Below are 23,883 nucleotides of genomic sequence, written 5' to 3'. Positions count from 1 at the left end.
CTTGGAATGGAGGATGGGTGTCAGGCAGAGTTTCACTCATTTTGCCTTGGCAGCATCAGAACCACCATCAGGGCTCCCTGTAGGGAGCAGAACTACAAAGCGGGGACACCTGGATACACAGGTGGGAGAGAGCAAAATCCATCATCTTGTCAAGGAGGCAATGGATCTGGCCAATTGTGTTTCCATTCTAGTGCAGAAAATGTTATGATGGGACATAATGTTGGTTTGTGTAGAATTCTCATATTTAAAATTTAGATAGAGAACGTCTTCTATTTTCTCTTAAGAAGACAACTTTTCCCTGTAAAATTAGCTCAAGAAGGATCACTTAGAAGAATGACTTTACAACCTAATAGGCAATCTAGAACACAAAGATATTGATATGTGAATACATATGAAATACAATGGGTGTTCATAAGTCTTAACCATTTGTTAAGACCAAATGGTTCTTCCACAGGACCAGACTGGTTCCCAAAGTGTCCTTGTACCTCAAAGTTCTTCCCTTCCCTACTTACAGCTACACCCAGTGGTAATTGTAAAAGAATTAGTATGGAAGGACCATAGTCTCCCCAATTCTACCAAATAACAAAAGGTGTCATAAATTAGTTACAGTGTGGGGGCATTTATATGGCTTCTTGATTTATACAACAAGGAGCATGAGAGAAATATTGTGAGAAACAGACTTTACTGAAAGACAGTCGTTATAGTCTCCTCAAACCAAGATTATTTTGCCATACAAATCATACCATTCATGCAATTGCAATCAGTGCTATTGGAAAATATTTTATGTGAACAAATTTCAGAGAAAAACACATAGATTTAATTGGGAAAAAGAGAAAATATTGAAAGGATAAATATAAACTTTGTTTCAGGATCAGTGTCTCTTAAGCATCAATAATCTCTTTTGCATTGTGCCTCAGCTTCTCTCTAAGGTCTGCTCATTTCTCTCTGCAATCAGCTTATTCTTTCCATTGAATCTCTATATCTATCTATCTATCTATCTATCTATCTATCTATCTGCCTATCTATTTTTCCTTTACCTAATGATTCTGTTTATTTACAGCTCTCTCTTTTTTGACATTTAGGCTTGACATGATTTTCATGGCTTATGCTATATTTTGGCTCTTCTCTATATATTTCCTTCCAACCTCCATTCCTAAAAATAACCATTTCATTCAATTTGCATTGTCTAGTGCATTCAACAAATCTTTTCAGACCAAGCCTTTTTACAGGTCATTGAGCAAACCGTGAATGAAATACTCTTGAGCTATCTCTCCGCTGAAGTCTAGTCAGTCATACCCAGAAGAAGAACTGGGTCACAAGACTACTTAGAAGCGTCTGGGACACTGGAAGTCTCCATGGTTGGCATGTTTAATACTAAGCTGAGAAATGAGGGAGCGTAAGGGTACAAAATATTTGAATGTTGACAGATTTAAAGAAGCTTGGGAGTTATTGTATAAATCTATATGCGTACAAAAATGGAGCTGATAAGTTTTGATATATGAAGTGTCATGCTGGGGTGCCTAGGTGGCTCAGTTGGTCAAGTGACCGACTCTTGATTTTGGCTCAGGTCATGATCTCACAGTTCATGGGATCAGGCCCCACATCAGGTTCTGTGCTGACAGCACAGATCCTTCTTGGGATTCTCTCTCTTCCTCTCTCTCTCTGCCCCTCCCCTGCTTGTGCTCTTTCTCTTGAAAGAAAGAAATAAACTTAAGGAAAAAATAAAATGCCACATTGTTGTATCTAGTTATCAAGGTTTTAAGAGGGAAGACACAAAAGGTAGGGCATAATTAAGATTAAATAAATGTGTTTCCTTCATGTATTTTTGAACATTATTTCCAGATATATGCTTATTTATGTGTGTATCTTTGAAAATATGTGGAAATAATGTCAACATAATATACTATTCTAAAACAAATTGTATGATCTTATGCATCGTAAGATGAATAGAATTAAGGCCCCAGATTACAGATTGTCCTGTATGTGGTCCATATACTATGAGGACTAGGTAAAGTGAATCTTCAATTTGTTTGAACTTATTGACATTAAATAGCTGTCTGTCACAGTCATATAAATCCATCTTTATTCATGAATCAGTTCATCTTTATTAACTTACACCATGCTTGCATCCCCCATTTCTCTTCCCTTTTGTTCGTCTTCTTCCATCCTCTCTGCTAGTCAGAGGATTCTTATCTTTAAGTAGTCTCATTGGAGCTAGGCTACTGTAGAAAATACTTGGAAGTAATCTGGATACCTCCCTGTCACTACAAATCTTTTCCTAACTTTGTGCCTACTACTACTTAAGAAATACATCTTTAATCGGGCTCTATTTATTACTTGACTAATAATGTTTTATGCTATCTCATCTTGTAATATAAAGGTTTGCCTATTAGAATGTCTCTTTCTATGTTTTTGTGATTAAAAGCTGCCCATGGTAGAATAAATGATGCTAGACACAGGAGACCCTGCATTGTTTTTTCTGTTTTACATTACTTAGCATTGGTGGTAAGTAGTTTTAAAATACCACTCAATGTTAAGATTATTTTGTTGCATATCAAAGACTAATTTTAGTGTAATAGTGTAAGAACTGGTAATAGGTCTATAGTAAATACACAAGTAAGTGGGTATAGGAGATTTGCTTTCAAGAATGTAGTACTATTGAGTATATAAGAAATTTACAGATTACAGCAGGCAGGAGGCAGGTAATTGGCTATTACCATGATTAGCCTCCTATCTGAATACGTGGGTATTCCAGTACACCCATATTCCCTCAACTATGAGACACTGTATCCCATGATTTAAGAAGCCATAACTGAGCCTGAGTTGGTCACTATGGGGTGGAATGGAAAAGGTGCCTGGGAAATTCGGTCAGCCTAAAACATCAAGTCATTAACAAAGAATATTCAAATGAAATATGAGGCATCTTTGAAAACGTGGGTGGTCTATGACTCTTTATTAGAGGTAAGAATATACTCACTCTAAATCTAAAATTATAAACATTAATATTAATACCACTTCTTTAATTTAAGGGTGTTTGGATCTGCAAATATTCTAAGTGTTTTACAATAAAAAACAGATTAAAAGATAAAACAGTCACAAAGCTTACAGAAACACACAGGCACCGAAATCCTTGGAGAAATGTGTGTAAGTGTAAATGCCAGCTTCAATATTAGAACAGTTTTGCAAAACAGCAAAGTTGTAGCTCTACTTTCTTTTAAATCAAACACATGAACCATTTCATAGAAGAAGCCTCACAAAATCTAAAAAGTTACACAAAATCTAAAATACAGGGAAAAATCAGTCCACAATTGACATTAAAAGGATCCCAATAGAAATGTCATTAAATCTCCCTAAGTGGCATAAATATACTCAGTAAGTAGGTCTGACTTCAGACCAACAGTTTCAGAATATTACTAGCCTTTGTTTTTTGCCCTTCAGGAAAGTAGCAATGGTGAATCTTCCAAACTTGAAGAGACATTTCTCTTGAAGAGCTAAACACACAAGAATAAAAATGTGTGGTTTCAGCAGCATCACCTGTGAAATGGAGGTTATAAATACTCTATTTCTATTTCTTACAGGGTCAGTGGAAGAGCTCAGAGATATTTGCAAAGTGCATCTCACAAAAAGACTGTTGTGTATAAGTGCTAAATTCATCATAAGTAATAACACAATAAATAAAATTAAAATACCTCCCCAAATACCTCCTAAAATGTTACCTGGCAGATTTATTAGCGTTACTGAAAACCATTCCTATTTGTTAAAAGAAGACACCACACATTCCCATGGTCACCAAAGTAAAGAGACTAGCCTGTTGCCTTCCTGAAGTCTAGACTCTAATACAACTATTGGTCAAAGTGGAGATGCAGTAACTTTTCAAGTAAAATAAATAATAATAATAATAATAATAATAATAATAATAATAAGTAACAATAGAATATAAAGAAGAATTGGAGAAAGAGGAAGAAGAGCAGAGGCTGAAACAATGTAGCAAGGAATTATATTTAATCATCTGGGAAAAACTGCCTTTCAGAACAGTAATGGCAAATTATCTGCTGACAATAATTCAACAATAGAACTCTAACAAGGGGAATACAGGTCTTGAAAATCTGAGAGAAGACGTGTTTAACGTTGCAAAACTGGATCACTTTTGCAGGGGAAAAACTTGTTTTAAAGAAACTGTACCTCTTGTAAATTTGTATATTATGTAAACTATTATGAACGATACAAAAAGACTTTTTAAAGTTTTTTATTTATTTATTTTGAGAGAGAGAAAGGGGGAGTAAGGGAAGGGCAGAGAGAGAGGGAGAGAGAGAAAGAGAAAATCCCAAGCAGGCTCTACTGTGTTGGCACAGAGCCCGATGTGGGTCTCAAACTCATCAACCGGTGAGATCATGACCTGAGCTAAAATCAAGAGCTAGAGGCTTAATCAACTGAGCCACCCAGGCACGCCAACCCCAAAAGATTCTTATCATAAAATACATCAAATTCTACAGACTTGCTACTCAAAGACATTTTGGTTTGGGGGTTCTTTTACAACCTATCAATGTGTTGAACAAATAAATAGTTAGCTCCTGAAAGACTGTCAACTGTCAGGCTCATATAAAATTAATTTTTAAAAAACTCACAAAATATCCACTGCCCTAATAGCTGCATAGGAACAAATACAAAATAAAGGTTATTCCATAGCTTTTAATAGTGAAAAAAAAAAAAAACCTGTGTATACTGAAATTGAGAATGTCCACTCTCTCCTATCATACCTGCCTTATTCAATTACTTTAGTTCTGCTTTCCAAGGCTCCCAACATTTTATAGTAAACAGAAGGCACAAAATATAACTGATGTTTCCCCATCTTTTTTCTTAATAAATGGCCTCTGGTAGAATTACCAGTGTACAAACAGCAAAATAGGACCACTCATCATACATTACACCTTATGACACCAGAGAAAGAGCTTTGTTTTGATAAGTATTTTCTGGATGGTGTGACATAATTCTTCTCATCTCAGAGGTATTTAGGCATCTGGACAAGAAATTCTCCAATGTAAATGGAAAAAAAAAAAACATCTCTACAAGCCATTAAATGCTTGTATTTTTATAGGGAGAGAATACACATATGAAAATAACCATGTTCAATTTTCCACGTTCAACTTATTTCAAAACCATTACTTATTTCAAAAACATTATAATAATATATGCTTTATGATGTCACAAATTTTCCAAATTACAAGTTATAGAAAGAAGTAATTTATTTTCTGAACCTTAAGTTGAAATTAATAATTTTAATAGACCTTCTTTGAATGGCAGGGATACCTTAGATACAAATAAAGTTTAAGATGGTTTATTTTAGAAAATGGGAGGAGATAGCAATAATTAAGTAGGAAAGAAACTTTCTTGTGATTTCAGATAATCAAGAAGATTTGCTTAATATGAAACTTTTATAAAGACATGATATCATAAACTGAGAACAAACTGAGGGTTGATGGGGGGTGGGAGGGAGGGGAGGGTGGGTGATGGGTATTGAGGAGGGCACCTTTTGGGATGAGCACTGGGTGTTGTATGGAAACCAATTTGACAATAAACTTCATATATTGAAAAAAAAGACATTATATCATAAATGAATAAGGAAAAAACAGTAAATATAGATGTGCAATTAAAATTTTGCTATGATTGTATTCTATCCTTAAAAAATATAAAGTACTATTAAAGTACATTCATCAATTCTTTTTTGTAGAAGTCTGGCCCTCTAAATAAATGAAAAGTTTTCAAAGTTATAAGTGTTAATTAACAAAAATTATCACAACAAAGATTTAGAAACAGTTTAGTTGAATATCCTATGATTTCATCTCTATTTTTTATGAACAGACAGCTCTTAACACAAAGCAATCCATAATGAATGCCCAATAAACATGTATGGAATGAAAGAATAAATAAATGATTAGACAGTTATAGCTACAGGATATGCATATTAGCCAAGAGGATAAGTTTCACTTTCTTAGTTACCTCAGGGACCACAATGCAGTACTTTGCTACAGTAGGTGACTGAGTATAATGAAAAACAATAGCTTATATTTCCAAGTCAGCCTCTATTCCTTTTCAAGGAATGGCCACATCTTAAAATACTATATACCCTACTATACTCAATAGTCACAAACATTTAAAAAAAATTAAAACCGGGGCACCTGGGTGGCTCAGTCGGTTAAGCATCCGACTTCAGCTCAGGTCAAGATCTCACGGTCTGTGAGTTCCAGCCCCACGTCGGGCTCTGGGCTGATGGCTCAGAGCCTGGAGCCTGCTTCTGATTCTGTGTCTCCCTCTCTCTCTGCCCCTCCCCCGTTCATGCTCTCTCTCTGTCCCAAAAATAAATAAACGTTAAAAAAATTAAAAAAAATTAAAACAACAATAAAAACAAACAAAACAAACAAAAACCTGTTCAAAACTAAATATCCAGAAAGGTTTCAAGGCTTATAAACACTTCAGAGAAGTGGGGGAAGATACGACTTCTATTAATGCCAGTGATACGTGTCTTAGGGAAATAGTTTTCATATGATGTTAAAAGACCAGTATTCCTTAAAACCTTTGGACAGAAGGAGAATTTAAAAAAACAAAAAACAAAAAACAAAACTTCTGTAGGCATGTTTTTTTTTTCCCCCCTGGATTGAAATGGAGATATTTGAGACTGCTTGCTTTTTTTTTTTTTTCTAGAACAATACTTCCCAGGTAGATATATCTAGGCTATTTCTGGGGAGTTAGTAGTACTTAAAAACAACACAAAAATAAGAAAACATATAATTCTCAGAGGATTTTTATTGTCTTAGGCTACCTAAATAATAAATAAATAGCCTAAATAATAAATTGTTTCAAAAAGACACCAAAGCAGCCTTCATTAATTAATACATTTTAAATGACTCAACTCTAATATATGTTGGCAGAGCCATTTTTATGGTAACTCTGCATCAAAGAATTCATTTTAGAAAGGACTATGCTTTGGTACAAATGTGATGTTTGGTATATTACCAGCTTTATTTATAAAACGGTTATCAAAAAGCCACAGTTAATTAGTTCAACTAAAAGAAATAATCAGGAGTGTCCTATTCAAAAAATAAAAATATGTACACATGCATGCTCACATATAAGTGAATTACACATATTTGTATGCATATATGCTGATACCTGTGTGTGTGTGTGTGTGTACACATACAAAAAAGTGTCAGCTCCCCAACAGTCTCCTATTCTTGATTATGACAAATAAAGATTACCAATCAAAAACAAACTCCAAAATCCCATACTCCTAAAATTGTAGTTGATACTCAAATTAGACTAACAAAACTATATCCTCCCTATATAAAATCTCATTTTAAACATTTTCCCTTTGCATTCTTTTCTGGCAATGAACACACACAGGCAGTAAACACTCTCACTCTATACTACTCTACAGATCTCAGTATTTTCATTGTCTTTGTCATCTAGCAATAGGTGGTAACTATCCCAAGTCAGCAGATGATTTACTGGAAGCAAATGTTGTAACTAAATCTCAGTAGGGAAGAATGTCTAAATGGGACATTAAAAAGAAAACAATGTTGACTTCAATTCTCCCATGCAAGTTGCCAAAAGAACAAACCAAGAAACTGAACTTAACTTTATATTTTGTATAGAACCTTCAAACTGGGCCAAATAGAAGACTGCTTTGAGTCTCAACAGTCAATTTAAAGCCGTAAGTAGAATTATGTCACAGAAAAATAATGAAATCCATGCACATGCCTTTACAATAATAATGTCTTGTAGGAATAATAGGACAAGAGCAAAGAGTACAGGAAGGACAGGGTAGGGGATTCCCAACCTGGTAGGGAGATCTGCATGCTAGACTGTGTTCCTTTTCATGTATTCCAGGACTTTGCTTGAGCAACTCTTTTCTTTCCTGCATCAGCAACCATTTCTCTCTTTACTGGATCTTTCACATTAGCAGACAAACATGCCCTTATTTCTCCCCCAAAAGGAAGGACAACAGCAATAAAAGCTTACTCTTGCGCCTATTTTTGCCTCTAATTACAATCTATTACTCTCTTTCTCCATAGAGCAAAATTTCTCAAACTTGTCTATATTTACTCTAATTCTTTCTTCCTATTCTCTTTTCAGCACATGTCAGTCAAGCTTTCAATCCTATCATGGAACTTAAAGTGCTCTTCTCATTATCAATGACTGCTACATGGCCAATTGGTCAATTTTCAGTCCATATTTTACATGACTTAGTGGAAAGTGACATAGTGACTCCACCTTGAAACACCCTCTTCACCTGGTTTTGCATACACCTCACTCATCTGAGTTTCTTCTCACCTTATCAGGCCCCTCCCCATCAGTCCCCTTTGTGGATTATATCTTGTCAACCTCACCTCTTAATGTGAGAGTGACCAGAGTTCAGTCCTGTGTGTTTTCACCAGACCTCCAGGTCTGGAAATTTCCTTCACCTATTTCACACATGCCCCACCCACTTCCCCTCTAGCAAACCATCATTTTGTTCTCTATAGTTTAGAGTCTGGTTTTTGGTTTGTGTCTTTTTTTTTTTTTTGGTTTTGTCTCCTAAATCCACATATGAGTGAAATCATATGGCATTTGTCTTTCTCTGACTTATTTCACTTAGCATTATACCCTCTAGATCCATCCATGTTGCTGCAAATGGTAAGATTTCATTCTTTTTTGGCTGACATTCCATTACTTTATATATACGTATAAGTAGATATCTATCTATATCATCTATATCTATATCTATATCTATATCTATATCTATATATCTATATCATCTATTACTATATCATCTATCTATAGATCTTCCCATCTTCTTTATCCATTCATCTACCTGACTACTTAATTTGAATTTGCATCCATACATGCCAATACTTTTTGTTTGTCTTTTCTCTACAGCACTAATTACTGTGTTACACTTTCTCTTATTATATATGTGTATATGTATGTATATATGTATATATATGTACATGTATGTGTGTATGTATGCAACTTAATGATTTAAATTTTAGTTGGTTAGCTTATTGCCCATTTTCCCCAAACTAGAGTAAAATCTCCATGAGGTCAATAATTTATATTTCTTTCTGTTGACTGATGCAACTAATATTCAATGAAAATGAGACAATGACATAGGTAAGACATGATTAAAACCCCACCCCATTCTGGGCACTACAGAGGATTTGTCCTTACACCTTTTCAACATGAAAAATACTGAATTTAATAAAAGAAGGAAATAAAACAAAAAAATCAGTCACACACCACAAGAGTACATTTGTCTTTTCCTTATTGGAAGAGGAGCTCCCTGACAATCAAGAAGAACTCTCCTTACATACTTAGCATGTTTTTCATCTTTTAGGAAGCAAAGTATCTTTATATGATTCAAATATGTAACTGCTATTCAACAAAATGAGATGATAAAATGATGACTATAATAAATAATGCGAACAAAATAAATAGATGTAATAGCAGGAAACCATTAAAAGCGGTGTTCTATATTACTTAAAGTTATGGAAAAACCCTTATGAGACAATGCTAAATGAAACAAAAGACAGTATATACCATTTTTTTACAATCCTCTAACTTTCATTTCTACAATTTGTTCTATATTTCTTTACATTTTACTATATTCTTTAATTTGTTCACTTATCTTTTGTCTTTCAATTAAGGTTATAATTAAGGATGGGGGCACCTGGGTGCCTCAGTCAGGTGACCATCTAACTCTGGGTTTCAGCTCGGGTCATGATCTCATGGTTTATAAGATTGAACCCCGAGTCCAGCTCTGTGCTGACAGTGCAGATCCTGCTTGGGATTCTCTCTCTACTTTCTCTCTACTCCTCCCCTGCTCACTTTCTCTTGCTCTTAAATTATATTAATAACCTTAAAAAAAGGTTATAAATACGATGTAGGGATAAATAGAAATATTCTGCCCTGAATCATTTCACTGATATTGCCTCTAAAACCTCAAAATACACTTTACTTGAAAGTCAGCCTTTAGGACTCACACACCGCTTCCTTCCTATAGGTTCCCATAATACCCCATCATAGCAAGATTAATACTGTATTCTTCATGAATATCATTATTTTCCTTCTGCTTATACACTCTACAAATACATTCCTGAATTATAGCATATACTCAATAAATATTTGCTGAATAAGTTAATAAGTTGAAACAATTTTTAAATTCTGAAATAGAATTCTAGACAAGAATCACTTTGCAATCCCAATTTATAACATTACCAGGAGTTATACTTGATATACTCAGACCTCGAAGAAAAAATATCAGATTACATGATTTTTGACAGATTTTATTAATTCAATCTATGACATATTAAAAATAATTATAGATTATGTCAAAAAAGTAAACTCCCTAAAAATGATCAATAAACTCACTGAAATTATCAACCAACGTGATTTCTTTTATATTATCATTTAGCAATCAGCGGTTGGTAAATTTTTCCCTATTTAATCAGTTATTTTGTTTTTCCACAGATACAGCTCTACGCATTTCATGAAAATAAATGTGCATGGAAAAGGTGTTCTATTAAAAATAACGAAATGTTTTCATTCTTTTTTGTAAAACAAGATATTAAAAATATCACTTATTAGAAAATACACTTAATGAAACTCATTTGCTTCATCTTTATCTGCCTACAAGTATAAACTCAAACTAAATTGAAAATACAACAAATCTTCATTTACAGGTTACTTTTATTGTAATTTTTCATTTTCATAAAAAATAATACTCCACAAAGAGTAAAACATGTTCCATGTTCTATGTTATTTATCTTTTAAGCCTTAATTATATTTAAATTACTCTTCAACTCTTACTACATTAACATAATTGCATGTCAACTAACAAGATGTACTTATTGAATGAGGTATTTTTAGAACATTCTGCAAGTCATAATGCTTTTCCTTTTTTTTAATATATATATATATATATATATATATATATATATATATATATATATATATATATCATTTTACCAATTATCTTTTACCAGAAGTCTTTCTTTCCCTTTTGTTCCTCTGGAAATGCAGCTTTCAGAAGTTTCATCCAAGCTATTTCACTATTCTTATTCCACAGAAATAGTGTTTATAGTATTATGTGAAGCTCAATTGATTTAGTTTTATGTATATCTTAGAAACTAATAGCAAGAATATTTAAGTGTAAATTTGAGCTTTGCACACTATCTGCCAGCAGAACGTTGCTAAGAGGAAACACTGCCTCTAATACATGGCATAATAGGAGACCAAATCCAGTATAATCGTTTATTCATGCAGTTGAGAATATAAACTGGAATTCTAAAATGAGAAAGTGATCTAACTAGTCATCCTCTCTCAAAAGTAAAATAAATATTAAAAAATTTTAAAAAATCCAAAAATGCGTATTTTTATCAGTGTTTAATCTTCAGTAAAAGAAAGTGAAATCATGTTCCTTCTTCTAGATGGTTTTTAGTTCAGTTTACCTCTATATATTACCAAAAATAAGTAAATAAATAAAAAGACTGATTTCTCTTTTTACCATGGATTTAAATTAAAAAAATAATTTGTGTTACTTGTTACTTTAAAATCTAAAGTTGTTTTAATAGTGTAGTTATGCTTCAAGTTTCAATTTAATTATCAAACTGTTTTTATTCTTTCATTAACTTCTAGCATTTAGTGGAAAATCTAATGTTATTCTTATTTCTTTTTTTTAATGTTTATTTATTTATTTTGAGAGAGAGAGAGCATGAGCAGGGGACAGGGGCGAAGAGAGGAGAGAGAGAATCCCAAGCAGTCTCCATGTTTACTGCAGAGCCTGATGTGGGGCTCAATCTCACAAGTGTGATGTCATGACCTGAGCTGAAACAGAGAGTCAGTTGCTTAACCTACTGAGCCACCCAGAGACCCTTGCTACTCTTATTTCTGATCACACCTGTCTTTGTTTTTGTCTTTGTTTTTTTTTTCCCCATGGACATTTTTAAGATTCAATGGCTCTGAAGTTGCAAAATGATATGCATGTGTAAAACCTTTTAAATGTTGTAATATGCAGCCCATGGAAATGAGGCTCTTCATATTGGAGACTCTTATTCTTCAAATCTGGAACTTCTTTGTGTATTATTTGTGGGAGAATCACTTTCTCTTGTTCTGGCATTTGTTATATAAAATTTCTATAAAGTGTATGTTGGATCTCCTTGATCTAATTCTTAAAATGTTTTATCTCCTACTTGTCAACTGATTTGGTTATTTTTTTTGAGAGATTTGTTTAGGTTTAGTTTTTAAATGTTCTGCTGATATTCAAATAATAAATGGCCATAATAATTGAATTCCAAAATGTTTTTCCTGTTTCCTTCGTTATTAAAATGTTTTCTGTTCTATGATTATTTTTTCAATAGCCTCTCTTTCTTGTGTCATGCAAAAATTTCCTACATTTATTTCCAAAGTCTCTTTCTCTGACCCGAGAGTTTGTTTGATTTGTATTTCTGTTTCTGTCTCATGTATGGAAGGCTTTTTTTTTTTTTTTTCCTGCCCACTTTTGGTTGACTCACTATATTTAAGAGTGAAGCTCCAGGATGCCTAGGTGGCTCAGTTGATTGAGCCTTGGACTTTTGATTTCAGCTCAGGTCAAGATCTCACCATCAAATATCATGAGATGGAGCCCTACCTTGGCATCTGGCTGAGCATGGAGACTGCTTGAGTTTCTCTCTCTTTGCCCCCCGCTCTCTGCCCCTCCCATGTGCAATATCTCTACCAAAAAAAAAAAAAAAAAAAAGAATAAGAAAAAGAGTGAATCTCCAGAGATTTATTTAGAACCTCTGCAGATAGGAAAAGGCTTGCTCTTGCAGGAAGGGGATGGGGATGGATAATTGCCTGACTGCTGTAGGCTGGTGGATAGGGGGTGGGGGAAGGAACTTTGCAAAGACTTTCAAACCACTTACCTGTCACTTTCCTACTCTCAGGCCCATTTTCTGTGGGATCAAAATGTATTCAAGTTTTGATCCTTTGTGAGATCCAATTGTTAAGTTTTCAGGAATTCTGCACATTCAGTGCTAAATGAACAATTATTACTATTATTACTATTAAATAGTAATTATTACTATTATTGTTAAATATATTATATTAAAAATAGAAATATGTATATTCAAAATGTTGCAAACTCATCACTTCTTAATTATCTTACTACTATTATTTATATCTATGTATCTGTTGGTAGAGGATAATATATAATAGTGAGTTACTTCACATCTCTTCCCAAATTCACAGTGACATCTCATCAATAGCTCGAAATTGGCCATGGTAGGAGCATTTATAACATGGAAATTGGCAAATGGTACAAATCAAGGTTTAATGTATTGTTTTGTCAATTGTGTAGACTTAACAATGTGATGGAGAAAATTTTAATAATGCAGATTAAGCTTAAAATGCTGGTGTCTCTATAGCATTATATTGTCAAAAAAATTGAGGAAACATTCTTCTGGCTATTCTAACAAAGAAGTTGATCAAATCATACTGAAACAGTTAAGTTTCAACGTATGTATTCACTGATTAACTTTCTTCTTATTCATGTAAACATAAATGTCTACCTCATTCATGTTGAAAATAGGTCAATGCATCATCTGCACCATAGATTTGCTATAAATATTATATTTTGCAAAAATCAACAAAAATGTTCTGTAAAAATAAAATTTCTAAATGGATTTTATAAAAATGGCATTATATATTTTATTATTTATTAGTTATTACTAATCATTATATATTATTTGTAAACTATACAGATAAAGAGACCTAAGCATACATACACATGCATTGTTCAATGTTTAACAGAAACATAGGCACTTACACTGACACTTTCTCCCTCTGTCAGTATGTTATAATATCTATAAACTCCATGTCCAAAAATGTTTTTATCTCTCTACTCTGCTTTCCTTTCTTATCTATTCTCTTTGTTATGGTGGGTGTGGTGTCACTGTTGGGATATTATGTCTTTAACCTTTTTTAAGTTTATTTATTTATTTTTGAGACAGAGACAGAGAGAGAACCAGCAGAGGAGGGGCAGAGAGAGAGGGACAGGGGATCTGAAGTGGGCTTTGTGCTCACAGCAGAGAACCCTACATGGGGCTCAAACTCACGAACCATGAGATCATGACTTGAGCCAAAGTCGGACGCTTAACCGACAAGCCACCCAGTCACCCCTCTCATGTCTTTAATTTTAATGGAGTTTTGTTAGAGAGGACAAAAATAAAAATGTACACAGCTATATTTAACTAAGAATACTGTAACCAATTTAGTATAGCTCATTCTTTCATTTATTCAGTTACTTGACAGATATTTATTGAGTATCCAAAGTAAATTTATAAAACACAGAATCTGCCCTCAAGAAATCCAAAAGAGAGAAAGGATGGAGGTATGTAAATTGCCATAATGAAAAGTAAAAAGTGATACATGCCATAAGAGATACAGATACTGTGTCATGAGAAACTCAGAGAAGGTGATTATTAACAGCTGGAAGATCATTAAACATCTCATTAAGGATGATATGATGTAAGATCTGAATTTGAAAAGATGGGTAGGAATTTGGATATCCAGAGACAAGGCCCACAGGCAGAAGGCATTATTGCTTGAAGGAGGCTGAATAAAGGCATGGAAATATGCAAGGTTATCTAGTGAATTAAATTTTGAGTAGTTTAATTTCCTTCATGAATGTGCCTAGAGGAGAGCTATTAATAAACTGGTTTTTGCTCTTTCTCTTCTTTAATGATTCACAAATGCCGTTCTTGAAGTCTTCACTACTCTAAATAAAAGCTAAGGCCTAAGTTTCATTATTCTGAGTCTAACAACTAAATAAATATTCTATAAAATAATTAACCAGAAAAGTAAATATAACTTTAAACGTAGCAAAGACAATTATAATTCACAGTCCAAAGCCTCTTATTACATGAGTTTGGCAGAAAAACTGTTAAAATTTGAATCAACAATCACACTAGAACCTTTTAAGAAATGTCTATATCTATCTATCTATCTATCTATCTATCTATCTATCTATCTATCTATTTGAATTCTGAACTTTAATAACATACCAAGATTTTCTGACAGAGCTGTAGAGATGTAAACAATGACTATGAACATATACCAATTGTTTGTTACAGATACTGGTCATGTTTCACTGATATCGAATAGATCTGCACAGGGCCTCCCTGTGACAGTGTTCTCTCCAAAGCTGCCAGAGGACGAACCCCGCCCCCCCCCCCCCCCCCGCCCCCGGCCAGGTGAGAACACCATAAAGCAAAACTCTCCAATGCTCTATTAACTAATATTATGGAGATATGATTCAAGACTGACTAAATGATCCCAAATATTGTTTATAATGACTGTTTATGAAGCCTACACCATTACTATATTTTAAGAGCATCCATTTTTTCCCTTTTATTTGAAGGTTTAGGTTGAAAATTTAAAAATAATTTCAGATAGAATCATACATTATTTTTTTAATGTTTATTTATTTATTTTGAGAGAGAGAGAGAGAGAGAGAGAGAAAGAGAGAGAGCCCGAGCAGGAGAGGAGCAGAGAGACACAGAACAGACAGACTGACAGATAGAGATTTTCAAGCAGGCTCCAACCTGTCAGCGCAGAGCCTGATGTGGGGCTCAAACTCACAAACTGTGAGATCGTGACCTGAACCGAAATCAAGAGTGGGACACTTAACCAACTGAGCCACTCATGTGCCCCAATCACACATTACTTTTAAACAAAAATAGTTAGGGAAATTAATTTTTAAAATATGCATAAGATAAAACCACAGATAATAAGAAAGTGGTTACAATGAATGGCTTAGACAAGTTACTGCAAATGTCACCAGAAAACTGTACTAGGTCTAAACAGTTATTTGATTCCATATTTACTTTTTAAAAGCAATGTATTCCCATGTGTATTTTCCATATCTTATTAAAAACACATGGTCATAATCTGTTCTCATTGAATTAACTGATGTTCCACAAAACCAGCTTAAAGTAACATTAAATATGCCATAATAGAAGAAAGTCCACCATGCCAAGAAGTTTTAAGGATGATTAAAAACTGTATTTGAAAAGTACCAATCATGCAAAGAAAAGTGAATATATCAAAGTGATATTTGGAAATGGTGAAACATCTGTACTCTTGGTATTATTTAACTATTTATATCTTCCATTAACATATTTTGCCACTGTAGAAAAATCCAAAGATCAATAATAGTTTCAAATATTAATAACTTTCTCCTCTTTTCACTTATTCCATGTCTGAATTTTTATGTAAATTAAAAGTTTAAACAATTTGTTGGTGAATGGCAATAGGCTAGTGTACCCTAAAACCTCAAAGAAGCCCTCAGTCAATGTGTGATGGGGGCAAAGCACTCCCAGACATTTCCAAGATCTAGGAAGAACATGCCACCAAAAATTTAAAAGAATTAATTAATCTAAAACAAATCCTTATCTTACCCAAGGTAAAACCTGCTATGTAATAGTGTCTGGCAAATATTTAATAATAATATTTAAAAATAATAATTTCTATTATTCCAGAACAGAATTACATTGGGTCAAGAAAATATCAATTTGTCACAAGATAGTTTAATGACTTGGAAGATTAAATGTATTTCATTTCTGTAACATTCAGTTCTGTAGCCATAGGGGCTCCATCCCACACCACTGGGGTCACGACCTAAGCCAAAATTGAGAGTCAGACACTCAACCCAACTGAGCCACCCAGGTGACCCAAAGCTGTTTTTAAATGTATTTCCCCAAAGGGAGGTTATTATATCCTGAAAAAAACATATGGTCATTTCATTGGTAAATTTTTTTGGGGGGATGGATGGAGCATACTCAAGGAAATTAATTTATGAGTCTCTCATATTTCAATTGTTCCAGGTACCACAATGATTCTATAATATTCTAAATTATTTTCCCTATTCAGGCAGGAAAATAATATTCCATTCAAATATAATGCTTTAGAAAATCACAAAAAATACAAAATTAATATATATTTTAACTAAATTTAATACAGGATAAAAATACAAAATAGAGTATAATATATCTTCGATTGTTGCAATTTAATTGTCTATTAAATGGAATGATATAAACCTTTTATCTGTATGTAATGTACACACACACCATTAAGTCATTATGAAGTTTCTATAAATACTAAAAAATCACAAGTAAACATATCAATATATGAAAAGAAGACTAACTTATGGGTAATTCATTTTGTATCTTACTAAATAGGGACTTGTATTTTATTGTTCAGATCTTATCATATCATTGGGCATCATATGGATAATCTAAATGTCTATTGAAGACTTGGGGTATTTGTTAATACAGCTTAATTCATTAACAACAAATCTGATACTACTAGCTGAGTTATATTAGATGCTTAATATAGCCCAGGGACTACATGAAAACTTGAACCCATACAACTATGGGGTGTGTATTATTAATATTCAAATTTTACAGACCAAGAAATGGAGCCCGAGATGCCAACTAAGCTACCCAAGATCACACAGAAAGCAGTCTAGTAAGAATTTGAATTAAGTCTATAATAGTCTACAGTTTGAGCTCCTATTTTCTATGGTGTATCCTTCACGGTTCAGAGGAAGAGCCAGCCATCAAGACAAAAACTTTACAAAGAATTTTCTGGTATTTTAACTGTAAATTAAGTAAACTACCCAAAGCAAGTATCCAAGGCAAGTCTAATGCTCATTGAGTGAGTCACCCTTTAGAAAACAACAGATGGAATTCTAATGTATATAACACAATTGTTATGTTTAATATTTCATTGTTTACATTTGAAATTGCGCAATGAACAAGCAAATTGTACTATATTCTGTATTGTGTTCTTATTCTATTGTCCTGATAACAAATATTTCTTGACTTTACTGAAATCAAAACAATATAGGGTGTCTTTTATTTAGTGTAAGATAAGTAGTCCTTCACCACTGTTTTTCAAAGAGATAAACATGGTAAGTTATGCAGTTAGGAAAAATCAGTGTTTTTAAATTCATTTACTCATTCATTCTTAAAATATTTGTTGCATTCAGTTATGGGCCAAGTACTGTACAAGGCAGGAAAAAGAAAATTTAAATAAAATGGAGTCCCTGCCCACGAAATCCTCTTAAAATGATAAATGAAGAGGCACCTGAGTGGCTCAGTCAGTTAAGCATCTGACTCTTGATTTTAGCTCTGGTCATGACCTCATGGTTTGTGTGTTCAAGCCCCGCATTGTGGTATGCACTGAGAGTGCAGAGCCTGCTTGGGATTCTCTCTCTTTCTCTCTCTCTCTCTGTCCCTCCCCTGCTCACGCATGCACACTCTCTCTCAAAATAAATAAACATAAAAAGAAGAAAATAATGGAACAATGAAATGAATGCTCTAGTAAAAGGTGAAAGATTTATACGATCTGTAGAGAAACTAGAGTATTAAATGCTCTAATAAAAGTATAAAAATTCTGTGGCAACACAGAGAAGAATATAACTAACTGCATCTAGGGTAATTGAATGAAATTGTTTAGAAACACATTATCTATTCCCCAAATAGTTACCAGTTTCCAAGGAACAAAATTTAGAATCCTTAAACAAAGTTTGAGTATCCTTAAAATTGAGAAGAGATTTGAAAAACTCCTTAATAGATAACCTTTAATAGATTTACAATAAAGTTCTTTATTTTAAAGTGATATTTGGTAATATATTTTTTCAGAGAACATTTTGGGGACACTGGTATGAGCTGGGTTACATGTGTAATCCTATGTCTTTCACTTAATTGGAAATGGGCTCACTGACCACATATATTAGACTAATCCATTTAGCAAAAATCCCAACTTCACACAATTTTCTTAATGGAGAGAGATGTTAGATGTTAATCTCCTGTTTTGTACCTAGAGAAAATATGATCACATATCACATAGAGATTTAATCTACTACTTTTGAGACCAGAAGCCAACTGGCTAATGGATTGTTAGTCACTGGGATAATTTACTTTCTGTGGATCATTTCTATTTACCATCATTTAAACTTAGCTTCTTTACGATCATGTTAAAAATAGCATGTTAGAAAAAGAACTAAAGAAAAAAGGCACGGAAATTTAAAAATATGAGTTGTGACAAGTAGCACTATGACTGAAGAGAAAAAGGGATATAAATCTATGTAAATAATATTTTTTGATACTGTGAATAATGATTCAACTTCAAGGAAAAAGGGCCTACTAATAATAAAATTAAAAATAAAACACAGTGGGGCTCCTGGGTGGCTCAGTCAGTTAAGTGTCTGATTTTGGCTCAGGTCATGATCTCACGGTTTGTGAGTTCAAGCCCCGTGTCGAGCTCTGCGCTGACAGCTCAGAGCCTGGAGCCTGCTTTGGATTCTGTATCTCCCTTTCTCTCTGCTCCTCCCCAACTTACGCTCTCTCTCTCTCTCCTTCAAAAATAAATAAAAACATTAAAAATTTTTTTAAAAATAAAATAATACTCAATAGTGTTTTTTTTTTTTTTCCTAAGTTTACTGGAAGCCTTACAACACAACAATAGGAAGAGCTTGTATTAAAGAACAATTTAAGTGTGGCACTTAATTTGTCACTCTGGAGACTTAGTGTATTCCAATCTGGAAAAGTTTCTGTTTTATAAAAGCATCTGTTTCCTAACTGAGAAACTACTTTCAAGCTTGTTTTATAGTCTAAATATTTTATATATTCTGTTGTTTACCATAGCGGCATCAAAGTTGAATGTATCAAAAATAAAAAAACAAGGGGCGCCTGGGTGGCTCAGTCGGTTGGGCGGCCGACTTCGGCTCAGGTCGTGATCAAGCGGTCCGTGGGTTCGAGCCCCGCGTCGGGCTCTGTGCTGACAGTTCAGAGCCTGGAGCCTGTTTCAGATTCTGTGTCTCCCTCTCTCCGACCCTCCCCTGTTCTTGCTCTGTCTCTCTCTGTCTCAAAGATAAATAAACGTTAAAAAAATTAAAAAAAAATAAAAAACAAAAACAAATATACAAAGAAACTACTAACACAGCATACAGTTAACCGCTTGGGCATGGGCTTATGCTTAAGGATGAGGGGCAATCATTAGAAAGCTACACCCTAATGGCTACACTTGACACTGAGGAGTGCTGCAGGTGCTCAGACACAATTGGAAATATATTGTCTATTGTCCATTATCGTAGTTGGGAAAGAACTGTATGTTCCTGTACATGTGTATGTGTGTGTGTGTGTCCAGAGGGTTTCTAGTCTATGACCATTTACCCCAGGAAAATCAGAGTTAGGGAGTGGTAACTTATTTCATTCTAGCACAAACATTTGTGCTCTTTGTAGAATGCTTTTACATGTATACTAAAGCATGCTATACGTAACATTAAGTCTGTTCTTTAAAAGAAGAAAGGCATGAGACATTAAAGGCAGTTTTTGTTAATCAAGGCAGTTATTTATAATTACTTAAACAAAGCTGGTTTCCCAATGTAGATGGTTTCTTCAGCAATACAAAACTATCCTTTTTGTTACATTTAATGTTCCTCTTTTTGAATTCTAGGTTATCTGATATTAATATGTCCATCTTGCATTTTGTGTTTGTGCTTGCCTGTTTTTTTTTTTTTTTTTGAGAGAGAAAGTACATGTGAATGGAAGCGGAGAGGAGGGGCAGAGGGGGACAGAGAGAGAGAGAGAGAGAGAGAGAGAGAGAGAGGGAGAATCTTGAGCAGGCTCCAAACCCAGAGTGGCACCCAACACAGGGCTTGATCCCTGGAACCGTGAGATCATGATCTGAGCCAAAGTCAAGAAAGAGTTGGATGCTCAACAGACTCAGCAACCCAGGTGTCCCTATATCAGCATTCTAATTTAACACATGCTTGTCATTTTATGTGTCTTGTAAATAGCATACAGTTGTAAGATGTTTGTAAACCTTTGTAAAATGCATACAGCTATAAGATGTAAAACTTTGACTTTTAATAGAAAAGTATAATGTATAACCAGATATATTTATTCAACTTACCTTGTTTTCTGGTTTTGTTATTTATTTTTTCCCTTCATGTTTCCTAATAATATCCATGTAATTGGCATATGGCATAGATTAAATAAGCTGATATTTACAATTCCTGGCACACAGGGTTCACTGAATAAATGATAATTTATTTGCCTTTTCTCACCTTTCCCACCTATTCTATGCTTTGGTCTCTGATAACCTTGGAAGGTATCAATGATGCTATAAATTCTATTATAAGTAACTTACACTATAAAATGATATATTTGCTTTGAGTTGAGGGCAAATGATCAATATAGAAAAACTAAGACTAGATACAACTTCTATTGTTTATGTGTTCAATTAATTCCTTTTCTAGCAAAATAATTACTCCAAATATGTCTTTTAAGCTTTTTTTTTTTTTAACATTTATTTATTGTTGAGAGACAGAAAGCGACAGAGTATGAGCAAGGGAGGGGCAGAGAGAGAGGGAGACACAGAATCTGAAGCAGGCTCCAGGCTCTGAGCTGTCAGCACAGAGCCCGACGCAGGGCTCAACCTAAGGAACCGTGAGATCATGACCTGAGCCCAAGTCGGACGCTTAACCGACTGAGCCACCCAGGCGCCCCTCCAACATATGTCTTAATATGCAGCTACTTTTGTCTTTTTCCCTGATTTTTTCCTTACTAAATTTCATTGATTTACTACGTAAAACTTTTACAACATGCAGAATGTCTCTTACTTTGGACCTCGTATTTCAGTGTTATGTTGTCATTTGTCTTGAGGCAAATATAGATAATGTGTGAGTCAGCAACCAATTTCTCCTTAATCAGGCACAAGACTGTTGAAGTGCATAGTTCAGGTGCAATACGAACAGTGGGATAAAGATGCCAGGCCAAAAAGTTAAATACATGTTTTGCACTGGATTTATCTTTGTATCGGAGATGTTGCAATGGTATGCTCACCACCCAGTAGCATTGATCTCCTGGTGAATGCTTATGAGTTTATGATTCACTCAGAGGTGAGGTAATCCTTCCTCAAAATCATTTAGCGGTTTTGCACATCTATTAAATTATTTTATTACCATCTTAAAGTGGGTTCAATTTATTACTTTTTGGATATTTCATCTTTCATGATGCTCAAAGCTGCTAACTAAACTGGTTCTTCAAAAAAATGTAGGGGTGCCTGGGTGGCTCTGTCAGGTAAGCATCCAACCTGATCACACCTCAGGTCTTCATCTCAGGGTCATGAGTTCAAGTCCCATGTTGGGCATAAAACCTTTTATTTTTTTAAAAGTTTTTATTTATGTTTTAGAGAGAGACAGACAGAGAGACAGAATGTGAGCTGGGATCGGAAAGAGAGGGAGACACAGAATCTGAAGCAGGCCCCAGGCTCTGAGCTGTCAGCACAGTGCCCGACATAGGGCTTGAACCCATGAACCATGAGATCATGACCTGAGCAAAAGTGGGATGCTTAACTGACTGAGCCACCCAGGTGTTTCTCTACTTAAAACAAAATGCATAACATTGTGAGTGGTTATGATTTGCCCAGATTTCCTCTAATTCTCACTATGACTTATTCAGACAATGCTTGTCCCACTGCTGTTTGGCAGGTATAACTGGGATATTCTTTGTAATAGGAAATTTCCAGATGTATCGTCAGAGCTGAGCTATTCTTTTAAACCAGTGTACATCACCCCTATACCCTAATGTCCTTTCTATTTGTGCAGAGTTATTTAGATCTATCCAATGGTCCAGAAAGGGGCAGGGTTTGTTTTAAAATTCTCTGAAGAAAATACATAAGAAAATAAGACTGTTTTCATAATTAATATTTTGATATTTACCTGAGAGCCCCTAGAGGACACACCTACGGGAGGGTGTGCCTTGAGGCCTGTAATGGCATCTTTGATACTCCCATGAAATAGCATAAAAAGAGTTTGAACATGGCTTTCTCAATGATAATGCACGATTTCCCTCTCTTCAGCTATTCTCTGTTCTGTAATCAGACGCTAGATATAACTGAAAATCCCATGGGTGGAGGGGTCAGAATTACAATGCTCCAGAAACCTTTGATCCCTCAGCAAACCAGATTAGCAATCTGTACCATTCTAATGACCATATAAGTATTCATATTCTATAGGGGAACAATTTTACTAACTCATAATGTGTTAAACAGACAAGTGAAGCTAAAATTTCATATTGTTTTTCCATTTAAAAAGACATGACACATCACATGAAAAAGCTATATGAAGAGCTTACCTAAAACTTGAACAAATATATCACATGCCAATAATATTGTTTTAAATTAGAGATTACACACAATGTTATCACTTTATGCCTCTTGAAGATACCAAAATCACTACCAACGATTATTTCTTTCCATGTCTTCAGCTATGTAAACTGACATAAATCCCACAAGAACACTATATGTAACTACCTCATAAATTTTTCCCGAAGCTCTTATGATTCTTGCTAGGTCTGGAAATATTTTTCCCTCGTTAAGAAGAGCTATCACTTTTTGAGCACTTATCGTGTGCAACAAGGCATGGTCAGGCATTTTAGGAAAAAGGTGTCCAACTCTCCAAGAATTCTGCAAGGGACCATTTTTGGTGCCATTCATTAGATTAATAAAACTGAGATTCGGAGGTGTTAAATGACTTAACGTTTCCACAGCCAATAAATGATAGAATCGGGATCCCAATCGAGACCTGTCAAATTCCAAGTCTGGACATTTATCCCCTCAGGGAAAGAACTTTCACCCAAAGCTTCTCTTAAATGTAACTCCCTCAAGGATTTACTCTAGGTCAGAATGACAGTTTAAAAGGTTAATGGATGTGTGTTCTGTTACTCATTCAACAACATTGTTAATACTTAATGTGTTGGTCTCTTTTTTAGGCTCAGCACATACAAAAGAGAATCGGACCTG

The 23,883-nt window shown here is 34.3% G+C and overlaps 1 protein-coding gene across 3 annotated transcripts in view; it reads right to left on the bottom strand.

Moving 5' to 3' along the window:
- Window positions 1-23,883, bottom strand: part of NKAIN2 (sodium/potassium transporting ATPase interacting 2) — a 986,091-nt gene that overhangs the window by 568,515 nt on the left and 393,693 nt on the right. The gene's annotated exons all lie outside the window — the stretch shown is intronic.

This window comes from Panthera tigris, chromosome B2, assembly GCF_018350195.1.
Source record: "Panthera tigris isolate Pti1 chromosome B2, P.tigris_Pti1_mat1.1, whole genome shotgun sequence".
Lineage (NCBI taxonomy): Eukaryota > Metazoa > Chordata > Mammalia > Carnivora > Felidae > Panthera > Panthera tigris.
The sequence above is the reverse complement of the archived record's forward strand: the minus strand, read 5'-3'. Positions and strand labels throughout refer to the sequence as shown.